We start from the raw sequence: 8483 nt of genomic DNA on the forward strand, positions 1-8483 counted from the left end.
AGCAGACATCTTTACCCCCATTTACTCACCCTACGACACACCCATTTTACCAGTAATCAAACCTAATGGCACTTATCGTTTAGTCCAGGAGCTGCGGGCCATTAATGCTGCAGTCCTATCCACCACTCTCCTCGTACCCAGCCCTTACACCCTTCTTTCTGCTATTCCCCCAAACACTCTCACTGCACCATTCTGGATCTCAAAGATGCCTTCTTTACCATCCCCTTATATCCAAAGTGCCAAGACCTCTTCGCCTTCACGCGGACTCACCCTGACACCATGCACTCACAACAGCTAACTTGGAAAGTCCCACCCCAAGGATTCAGGGATAGCCCTCACTTCTTCGGTCAGGCCCTAGCTGCAGATCTCAACTCTTTCCTTTCCTCAAAGTACCGTCTTACAATGTGCAGATGGCCTCCTCCTCTGCAGTCCCACATTAGAATCATCCAAGGATCATACCAACCCACTACTGAACTTCTTAGCACAAAAGGGCTACAGAATACCCCCCTCCAAAGTCCAGCTTTCACAAAAAAACCATCACTTATCTAGGATTACAATTATCACCGGGCCATAAAGCCATCACCACCGCAAAAACATCTTATAGCCTCCATTCCTACCCTCACCAATAAAGAGGAGCTTCTCTCTCTTTCCTGGGAATAGCAGGTTTTCTCCGGTCCTGGATTCCAGATTACAGCCTCCTAGCTAAACCACTCTATGAGGCCACCAAGGGGAACCCTAATGAACTCCTAGATCCAAGATACCCCATTGAAACACCCTTCTTAAAATTACAAAAGTCCTTACTCCAGGCGCCTCCCTTATGCCTGCCTGACATTCAGTCTGAATTTCTGCTCTATGTCCCTGAGAAACAGGGCCTGGCCCTTGGAGTCCTAGGGCACCAAAGGGGGCCTTCCTTTGCCCCCGTTGCCTACTGTCCAAACAACTTGATCCTACCTGCAAGGGCTGGGCACCCAGCTTCCGGGCCCCAGCTGCCGCCGCACTCCTAGCACTTGAAAGCAAGAAACTCTCCCTAGGACAGAAGGCCCTTATCAAATCACCTTATAACCTACAAAACCTTCTCTCCCACAAAGCTATCTCTCATCTCGCTCCTCGTTTCAGCAGATTCACATTATCTTCCTCGAAAATCCGGAATTCTCCTTTCAACCTTGTTCCAGCCTAAATCCAGCCACTCTCCTCCCCCACACTCCACAACCACCCGAACATTCGTGCATTGAAACCCTCACTCATTTCAATACACTCTTCCCGCACATAACTTCGGAACCCCTCTCTTCTCCTGACTCTACGCTATTTGTAGATGGTAGCGCTATCAAGACAAAACACGGAACCACTCTAGCAGGCTATGCTATCATCACCGACTCACATCACATACTTGAAGCTCAGTCCCTACCTGAAAACACCACTTCCAACAGGCTGAGCCAATAGCACTCACTAGAGCACAACAAATAGGTCAGTCAATATCTATACCAACTCTAAAGACTGTTACCACATCCTCCACTTAGCCGCCATCTGGTGAGAGCGGGGCTTCCTCACAACTAAGGGAAGCCCAGTTCAAAATCATACCTTTATTCAAAATCTTTCAAATGCGGCCCTTCTACCAAAACAGGCAGCCATAATACATTGTAAAGGCCACCAAAAAAACTCAAATCTCATCAACATTGGAAATAATCTAGCAGATCAGGTAGCAAAGAAAATCGCCACCCAACCCCCCACTTCTCACATATATTTTCTATCACCTTATCAACCCGAATACTCAGCAAAGAAAACCTCCCTTTATAAAAACTTCTCTAAGCAAAGAAACTGGTACACCCAGGAAGGAAAAATTATCCTTCCCCAAACCCAAGCGAAAAACATCTTACAAGACATTCATAATTCTTTCCAGGTAGGACACAAACCGCTTCTCCTCTACATTTCCACTTTCCTAACAGGACCAACCTACCTACCCTCTTAAAATCCATCACGTCCTCATGTTCTATCTGTACCCCATGCTCCTCGCAGGGAGGAATACATCCAAAATCATTCCCAACTCATCAAGCAAGGGGGCCCTCCCTGGTCAGACTGGCAAATCGACTTCACTCTTACGCCACCACACAAAGGAAACAAATTCATTCTTACCCTTGTAGATACCTTCCCCGGCTGGATGGAGGCTTTCCCAACAAAAAGAGAGGATGCCAATACAGTCATCTCCATTCTAACTGAGCACATTATCCCTAGATTTGGATTACCTTCCTCCTTCCCATCAGACAATGGACCAGCCTTTATCTCCCACATCACTCAATCTATCACATTTCAGTTAGGACTAAAATGGCAGCTACATATACCATACCACCCTCGATCCTCAGGGAAAGTAGAAAGGGCCAACCAAATCCTTAAACTCCATCTAAAACAGCTTATCCTTGAACTCATCCTCCCTTGGCCTCAGCTTCTTCCCCTAGCTGTAATGGGAATTAGGGCTTTGCCCCAAAACTGCTTAATCTCAGTCCATTTGAGATGATGTATGGCTGCCCATTTGTGCTGGATTCCAGCCTATTAGCCCCCTTCTTCCTAAAATTTTTACAAAGTCACATCTGCAAACTTACCCAAGTCACTTTTTTTATTTTATTTATCTATCTATCTATTTATTTATTTATTTTGTTAGAGATACAGAGAGAGTCAGAGAGAGGGATAGATAGGGACAGACAGACAGGAATGGGGAGAGATAAGAAGCATCAGTCATCATTTTTTGTTGCGACACCTTAGTTGTTCATTGATTGTTTTCTCATATGTGCCTTGACTGTGGGCCTTCAGCAGACCGAGTAACCCTTTGCTCGAGCCAGCGACCTTGGGTCCAAGCTAGTGAGCTTTGCCCAAACCAGATGAGCCCACGCTTAAGCTGGCGACCTCGGGGTCTCGAACCTGGATCCTCCGCATCCCAGTCCGATGCTCTATTCACTGCGCCACCGCCTGGTCAGACCTGAGTCATTTTTAATCAAATGCTTCTACACCCATACTCCCCATTACCGACTAAACCCCACTGAGAGTGATCCTTAGAGAGGCAGTAACCCCTCACCGTCCCTACTCAGCAGAAAGAAGTTACAGAAGATAATGACCTCCGTTCCTTTTCCCTTGAGGCCTCTCTAGGAACCACTCTCTTTCTTTCTTTTTTTTTTTTTTCCTGTATTTTTCTGAAGCCGGAAACCGGGAGAGACAGTCAGACAGACTCCCGCATGCGCCAGACCGGGATCCACCCGGCACGCCCACCAGGGGGCGACGCTCTGCCCCTCCGGGGCGTTGCTCTATTGCGACCAGAGCCACTCTAGCGCCTGGGGCAGAGGCTGAGGAGCCATCCCCAGCCCCCGGGCCATCTTTGCTCCAATGGAGCCTCGGCTGCAGGAGGGGAAGAGAGAGACAGAGAGGAAGGAGAGGGGGAGGGGTGGAGAAGCAGATGGGCGCTTCTCCTGTGTGCCCTGGCCGGGAATCGAACCCGGGACTTCTGCATGTCAGGCCGACGCTCTACCACTGAGCCAACCGGCCAGGGCCTCTCTTTCTTTTTTTTTTATATATCAAATAGTCGGGAATCTTCGGTTTCATGTCTTTAACCCTGCCAGTAAGTCTGTTTCAGGGCTTGCAGCAGATGACCAACCACAAAGGAATGTCTGACGTCACAAGCCGAGAAGTCCTGGATGATTGAAAACCCCAGAGCCCTCCCCAAAACCCTTAAAAAGCACATCCCAGGCTGTGCTTGGCGCAACTCTCCCTTGAGAGTCAGCCCGGCAGGGTTCCTTTCTTCCTTTCAATAAAGCCTGTTACACTGGTCTTTTCAGACTCTGATTAATTCTAACAGTTCTCATATACCAAACCCAAAAAAAGGGCTTCCTTCTTTGAGAGAGAGCCGACACTATTATAGGGAATTATCTCACTTCAGCCGCCAAACCGAGCAAATAAGCTAAATCAAACCTATTATTCCCAGCTCGAAAAATTAAAACCCCAAATTCCCCCTGCTTGGGGACCAGTCACCCTGAATACCCCCTGCTTTCACCTGCCCCTTCATGCTTACTGCTCAAGGTACTGTCCCAATGGGTCACCTCCCTTCTAACCTCTGCAACACCACAATAACTATCCAATTTCCCAAAGACCATCAGAACCATCGAGTTAACTAGCAAGTCTCTCCAGAAGCAAACGGATTATTTTCTAACCCCATTTGATTCACAGGACCCCCTACCCTTATGGCTCAGTCTCATAAATACTCCTATCCCATGAACCAACTGTATCCCTGGCTTTCCTCAACAGCCTCGACTACCTTAAAATGCTCAAAACAATCCTCTACTCATATCTCCCAACTTATTGGGGCGGCTCTTTCCTCCACCCTGACCATCTGGAGCTCAGAAACAGAGAAACAAAACCGACCCCTTGTCCTTCTATTCTCTATTCACCTCTCAGCCTGCCTCACCCAATCAGGGGCTTTCTACTTGTGTGGGACCAACACCTATATGTGTCTCCCTACTAATTGGACAAAAACCTGTACCCTAATCTATCTCACCCAAATATCAACCTGATCCCACCCCATGAGCCTCTTCCAATTCCTAGTACACTATTATTCTAGCTTTTGGACCCTGCCTCTTACGTCTGTTCACTAGTTTCTTACAGAACCACGTGCAGGCCTTCGCCAACCAGAAAACTGGAGAAATCTACCTAGCCCTACACACCAACCTCGAAACCTGCCTTTGGGAAACAGAAAAATCTGAAACCCTGTAAATACACCCCTACCTGGTATGAAGTCATCCATGCACCTCTCTGTTCTATAACCCCCCCCCCCCCACTGAGAGTAATCCTTAGGCCATAACCCTTCACGGCCCCTACTCAGCAGGAAGAAATTACAGAAAATGATGACCTCCGTCCCCCTTCCCTCGAGCCTCTCTAGGAATCATTCTCTTTCCTTTTTATATAAATATATCAAATAGCCGGGAATCTTAGGTTTCATGTCTTTAACCCTGCCAGCATGAGTTTCGTTTCAGGGCTTGTGACAGGTGACCAACCACAAAGGAATGGCCAATGAAGTTATGGGCGGTTGAAACTGCTGATGATTGAAAATGCACCAACATCCATAATTGGTGAAAAGCACCCCTGCACCCAGCGATAGCGACAGCCAATCAGCAAACGCCCCGCTACCCTTCTTGCTTCTCTATCCTTACCCTTAAAATATGGCCTAAAGTCTGTAGCCGCTGCTGCTCTTCCTTACCAGACAGCCCGGCAGGTTTCCTTTCATTAAAGCCTGTTATACTGGTCTTTCGGACTCCGATTGATTCTATCAACTTAGGCAGGCAATCAAGTGGTAAGACCATCCTCCCTGGCTTCAGGAGAAACTGCAGCAGGACGTCTCATCCCACCGAGTAAATAACTCAGTCATTCCTGTAGCCATTTTTTGTGACCCTTTTGTTCATGTTCAGTTGAGTCCAAATTTATATATATATATATATATATATTGTTCCTCTACACTGACTTGAGCATGGGCTCATCAGCTTGAGCACGGGGTTGCTGGCTTCAGCATGGGATCATAGACATGACCCCATGGTCGCTGGCTTGAAGCTCAAGGTTGCTGGCTTGAGCCAAAATCGCTGGCTTGAAGAAAGGGGGTCACTGGCTCTGCTGGAGCTCCTCCCGCTGACCACCCTCCCCATCAAATCACATATGAGAAAGCAATCAATGAACAAGTAAGGTCCCGCCGCTATGAGTTGATGCTTCTTATCTCTCTTCCTTCCTGTTGTTGTAAGGTACCAAAAAGCTGAAAATTGATATTGATATTCTGGGAGGAAAGTTCAGGCTTTCCTGTCAGGCTTTTCCGTCCCCTCCCTCCTTTGGGGAGGGAAGGGAGAAGAATGTAGAAGTTTCTGGCTTGCAGGAACAATGGGTCATTTAGTTTTAAATCTAAAATAAAGGTTAACCGAGAAACTTCTTCTCTTTCAATAGAAAGGAGAATTTATATACCACCTTGCATTGACTGTAGTTCCTCCCCCTTCTTGGAATCTTGAGAGTAAAATACCTCTAGGCTAGTGAGGGAAGATGAACCCTAAAAGATTTGTAAACATCTTTGATTGTGTTACCTTGAAAGTCTTAATGTTTCTGTATATCTCCTAAACAAATGTTGTCAGCTTGTGCCGTGACGTCATGCTCTCTCCCGCCCGTGTGTGATCAAGGGTATATAAACAGTCCCTGAAATATTTTTGGTACTGCACGATTTGGGTCTGCTGCCCTGTGTCAGCCATATGCGGCTGGCATATTTAATAAATCTTCTCCTTTAATAAAACTCTTCAAAATTTATCTGGACTGGGTGTCTCTACTTGAATTCGATGAAGTGAGGTACAGTGCCTTTCAGAATCTGGGGTGTAGTACTTTAAGTTTTATTTATTTATTTATTTTAGAGAGGAGGGGGGAGAGAGAGAGAGAGAGAGAGAGAGAGAGAGAGAAGGGGGAGGAGCAAGAAGCATCAACTCCCATATGTGCCTTGACCAAGCAAGCCAGGGTTTTGAACCGGCAACCTCAGTGTTTCCAGGTTGATGCTTTATCCACTGCGCCACCACAGGTCAGGCTGGGAGGTAGTACTTTATAACACTGTCCCTGTCTGTCTGTCTTTCTCTCACTCTCACTAAAAAAAAAAAAAAAAAAAAAAAAAAAAAATCAACCAAGGCATGCATAAGTGGGTGGAGCAACAAAATCAATGTTTATGTCTCCCTCCCTCCCTTCCCCCTTATTTTCTCTCTTTCTAAAAATCAATCAATAATTTATTATTATTATTATTATTATTTTTGCTCTGGCTGGATAGTTTGGCTGTTTAGAGCATTGTTCCAATTTGCAAAGGTTGTCAGTCAGTTCCCGTCAGGGCACACACAGAAACAGGACAATGTTTCTGTCTGTCTCTCTCTTCCTTTCTCTCTAAAACAATAAATAAATTAAAAAATTTTTAATCATTGCATGAATTTTTTGCATCAATACAATGCTATCCTCAGTCTTAGTCATTATGACATTACTATTACCTCAACTCTATCAAGCCTCGTGGTTTAGAATCTTTAGGGTCTATATAAGCATCCTCCTACAGTTTGCTTAGTCACCATGATAGCATTAGTCAGGGGAGGCTGTGATATCCAACAACCCCCTAAATCTCAGTGGCTATGGAAACAAAGGTTTATTTCTCCCTCAGACTATATGGGTCAGCTGCAGCTTTGTTCTACATGTTATTCACTCTGGAAACCGGCTGATGGAGCAGCCTGTCTGCAACATCACTGATCATCATGGCAAAGGGAAAGAGGGCATGGGGATTTTGGAGCCAACTCTGAATGCTTCTGTCGAGACCTGACACCTGTCACTTCCATTCACATCTCATGGCCAAAGCAAGTCATAAGGATAGGCCTGACAGCAAGTAAGTGAGAATACTTGATATTCTGACACATAAGGACAGGAAATATTGTGGAACAATAATGTATCTTACCACAATTATCTTTTTTTTCTTTGGCCAACAAATCAAAGCTTTACTACATGAGCACCTCAAATAAATAGCCAGGCTTTACTGAAAGAAAGTGATTTGATTTACCCTCTCTATTTCTTCCTCTTTAGTGTAATCTTTTCCATTTTTTCCTCTCCAAGCTATATTTCTTTTTCTTTTTTTTAATTTATTTTTTACAGAGACAGAGAGTGAGTCAGAGAGAGGGATAGACAGGAACGGAGAGAGATGAAGCATCAATCATTAGTTTTTAATTGCGCGTTGCAACACCTTAGTTGTTCATTGATTGCTTTCTCATATGTGCCTTGACCGCGGGCCTTCAGCAGACCGAGTAGCCCCTTGCTGGAGCCAGCGACCTTGGGTTCAAGCTGGTGGGCTTTTCCTCAAACCAGATGAGCCCGCGCTCAAGCGGGCGACCTCGGGGTCTCAAACTTGGGCCCTCTGCATCCCAGTCCGACGCTCTATCCACTGCGCCACCGCCTGGTCAGGCCAAGCTATATTTCTTAGAGTCACAGAATTTTAATGTTGGAATTAATTTTAGGGATAGTCCAACTGAAGATAGTCCAACTCAAGCTATATACTGTATCAGTACTCAGGAAGAAACTTGTAATATGTCCAAGTTCTAAATTGCAATCAGACACAAAACAGGACAGAATCCATGTCTCTCAATGCATAATTGAATGCTTCTTCTACCACATACAGCTTTGTTTCCAAAATCATTATTAAAATTATGTGCTTTTTAATAAATTTGAGTATATGTTTTCATTCACTACATAAAATGTGATTTCAGAAAACGTGTGGAAAAGAAGTAAAAATAGAACTCATGTGCCTGACTAGGCAGTGGCACAGTGGATAGAGCATCGGACTGGGATGCGGAAGGACCCAGGTTCGAGACCCTGAGGTCGCCAGCTTGAGCGCGGGCTCATCTGGTTTGAGCAAAGCTCACCAGCTTGGACCCAAGATCACTGGCTCAAGCAAGGGGTTACTCAGTCTG

The 8483-nt window shown here is 45.7% G+C and overlaps 1 non-coding gene across 1 annotated transcript; it reads right to left on the minus strand.

Moving 5' to 3' along the window:
- Window positions 1-3457: 3457 nt before the first annotated feature.
- On the minus strand, window positions 3458-3533 carry TRNAV-GAC (transfer RNA valine (anticodon GAC)). Its single transcript has one exon. It is a non-coding gene; the product is annotated as a tRNA-Val (tRNA).
- Between the last annotated feature and the right edge of the window lie 4950 nt (window positions 3534-8483).

This window comes from Saccopteryx leptura, chromosome 11 (assembly GCF_036850995.1).
Source record: "Saccopteryx leptura isolate mSacLep1 chromosome 11, mSacLep1_pri_phased_curated, whole genome shotgun sequence".
Lineage (NCBI taxonomy): Eukaryota > Metazoa > Chordata > Mammalia > Chiroptera > Emballonuridae > Saccopteryx > Saccopteryx leptura.